Genomic DNA, 2,914 nt, shown 5'->3' on the forward strand with positions numbered 1-2,914 from the left:
CGGGTGTTTTGCTATGTTCAGAGAATCTCAGAACCTGTGGAGACTTACCTATACAACTGGAAGTTAGTGTCCACTCTCTCTCCTTATTTCTCTCATTTCTGCTGCTATAATTCATGACAACAAGGAAGAAAAACAGTTTTTCCTTATCTGCTTCTTCCATGACTTTCTACTCCTTTTCCCCTTCATTTTCTCTATGAGAACCTGTGTTTAACAAGGTTAGTCCACATTATGTCTCCATAGGGGACCCAACAGCTTCAAAATTTGGAACAATTTTTGCCATCAAGAATAGGAATGAGGAGGCGACGGCGGCGTGGGTTGGGCTCGAGCGGGCGGTGGCACCTCAGACTCCCCGGAGCGGGAGCCCACACGGGCGGGCGCCTGAAACAAAGGGGAGCGGGAGAAGGGGCGCCGCGGGTGGGCGGTCATTAGGTCAGCGAGGAGCCGGCCAGCGGGTGCCCGCGCTTCCCCGTAACCCGGCCGGCCGGGACGGCCTCAGGGCGGGAAGATGCCGCGCTTCGTGCCCGACCAGAGAAGCAAGTTCGAGAATGAAGAATTCTTCAGAAAGCTGAGCCGCGAGTGTGAGATTAAGTACACCGGCTTCAGGGACCGGCCCCACGAGGAGCGCCAGGCGCGCTTCCAGAACGCCTGCCGCGACGGCTGCTCGGAGATCGCTTTTGTGGCCACAGGAACCAATCTGTCTCTCCAGTTTTTTCCGGCCAGCTGGCAGGGAGAACAACGACAAACACCTAGCCGGGAGTATGTCGACTTAGAAAGAGAAGCAGGCAAGGTGTATTTGAAGGCTCCCATGATTCTGAATGGAGTCTGTGTTATCTGGAAAGGCTGGATTGATCTTCAGAGACTGGATGGTATGGGATGCCTGGAGTTTGATGAGGAGCGAGCCCAGCAGGAGGATGCATTAGCACAACAGGCCTTTGAAGAGGCTCGGAGAAGGACACGTGAATTTGAAGATAGAGACAGGTCACATCGGGAGGAAATGGAGGCAAGAAGACAACAAGACCCTAGTCCTGGTTCCAATTTAGGTGGTGGTGATGATCTCAAACTTCGTTAATAATAGCACAGCAAATGTGCTGCCCATCTTTAGGTACACATTGCTTCTAGTTGGCAGAAATAATTCATTATAAGACCAGAAACTGTGATAACTGGAGGTACTACGATCTATTTCTCAAACCTAAGGCAGTAAAAGACATCACAAACTGCCATGGTTTTGCACTATGATTATAATACCTACATTTCTAATTTTTAAAGCATGTAGCCAGTAATAATTTGAAATTTTTTTCTATGCAAGCTTACCTTGTTGGCATTATTTTAATTCAGTTGAAACTATCAATTTGTAAAGCTCTTTTTTCCTCCATTCTAATTTAAAGTTCATGTCATTTTAAAACAAATTTAAGTTTTTAATCCAGAGGGCTTTCTTTAATCAGTTGCTTTTTTTTTTAATACTTTTAGATGTGTTGGTTACAGTTTCTTTTTAAATAGGCAGTCTTGATTTGTTTTTTTTCCTGCATTTCCTTTTGTTTTTATTGTCTATTGCATTTAAAAACTGTTGATACGTTTGCATTATTTACAAGCTAAAAACTTAGTAGCATAGAACTGTCTGCCACAGCCTTTTACCACAAAGTTTACAGTTGTTAAAGTTGCAGTATCCTTTTAAATGCTAATAATGAGCACCCTTTCTTTCCTTTTTAAACATAAAAAATTTAAATTTTTATTAACTCTGTAATCTGCCCCAGATGTGTTTTAGATTCTGCTTTATAATCATGAGTTTGGGTGGAGATATTCTCCATAGATGATAACATTCTACTGAAATGCCTAAAGAAGTCACAGGCTGGCTTCTGTTTTATTCAGGGATTTTTTTTTAATCAATCAAAAGGGATACTGGAGCTTCTTTATGTGTGTAACAACATATTAAACTGGAGACAGTGATGAATCAGCTACAAAGGTAATATTGTATTAAAATCATGTTTAAGATAGCTGCTTTTATGTGTTTTATAGTGCATGCTTTTGTAAAAACAATACTGGGTAATGAAAGATTAGTCTTAGAAAATGTTCATCTGTGCAGAGGATATATTTTCTTTATTCTGGGGGAAAACATTCACAATTATATATGGTATTTTGCAAAAGGACTATTATTAGCACCTTTTGAGATGAATAGTTAAGAATATTTTTTAAATAGGCTTACTGTCAAATTGGGTGCAACTTTTTTTTTTAATACAAGACTGGAAGAAAGTGCTGAGTCATTTGGCACAAACTTACAAATACTTTTCATGGTCATGTTCATTAAATGTTAATACATTTCTGAATTTTTGCAAAAATGTATTTTATCATAACAAAATGGCATTATTTTGAAGAGTAGAAAAACTGACACATAATTCAGAAAATGAAATCTGAATAAGGTCATTGCATTTAAAAAGCATATAAATATACTTGATTGATGAAGGAGGTGTGATTTTCGATGTATATAGGTCTTTTAATTCATAAACAGATATCCTGTATCAGAATAAAAAATATTTGTTATATATTTGAAGTCATGCATGGTAAGGAGTGTGTTTAAATTGTTATAAACAATAATACATCATAAAAAACCATGCTGATCTTGTGTAACTAAGTACTATGAATGAATTTGGTTGGTATTTGGTGTTGTACAGCTCACATGTTTACACACTCAGTGCCCTAATTTCCCCTGAGGGAATCGACTTTTAAGTGATCCTTACAGTGGTGTTTTAAGGTTACTTTATCACAGAGCTCCTTGGTTTTTGACTTCTGCACTTAATATTTTTTTAATAACATGATGATGGTACATTTTTCTCTATTGCTTCCAGCTAAGGGCTTTTAGTCCACCAGTATAAGATCAGATGTTAATAAATAAATGTTCCTGTTGCCATTCTTCTGTAAA

At 38.9% G+C, this 2,914-nt stretch overlaps 1 pseudogene; it reads left to right on the forward strand.

Moving 5' to 3' along the window:
- The first annotated feature begins 302 nt into the window (after positions 1-302).
- LOC144372101 (core-binding factor subunit beta pseudogene) lies at positions 303-2,914 on the forward strand (annotated as a pseudogene).

The sequence above is a fragment of the Ictidomys tridecemlineatus genome, chromosome Y (assembly GCF_052094955.1).
Source record: "Ictidomys tridecemlineatus isolate mIctTri1 chromosome Y, mIctTri1.hap1, whole genome shotgun sequence".
NCBI lineage: Eukaryota > Metazoa > Chordata > Mammalia > Rodentia > Sciuridae > Ictidomys > Ictidomys tridecemlineatus.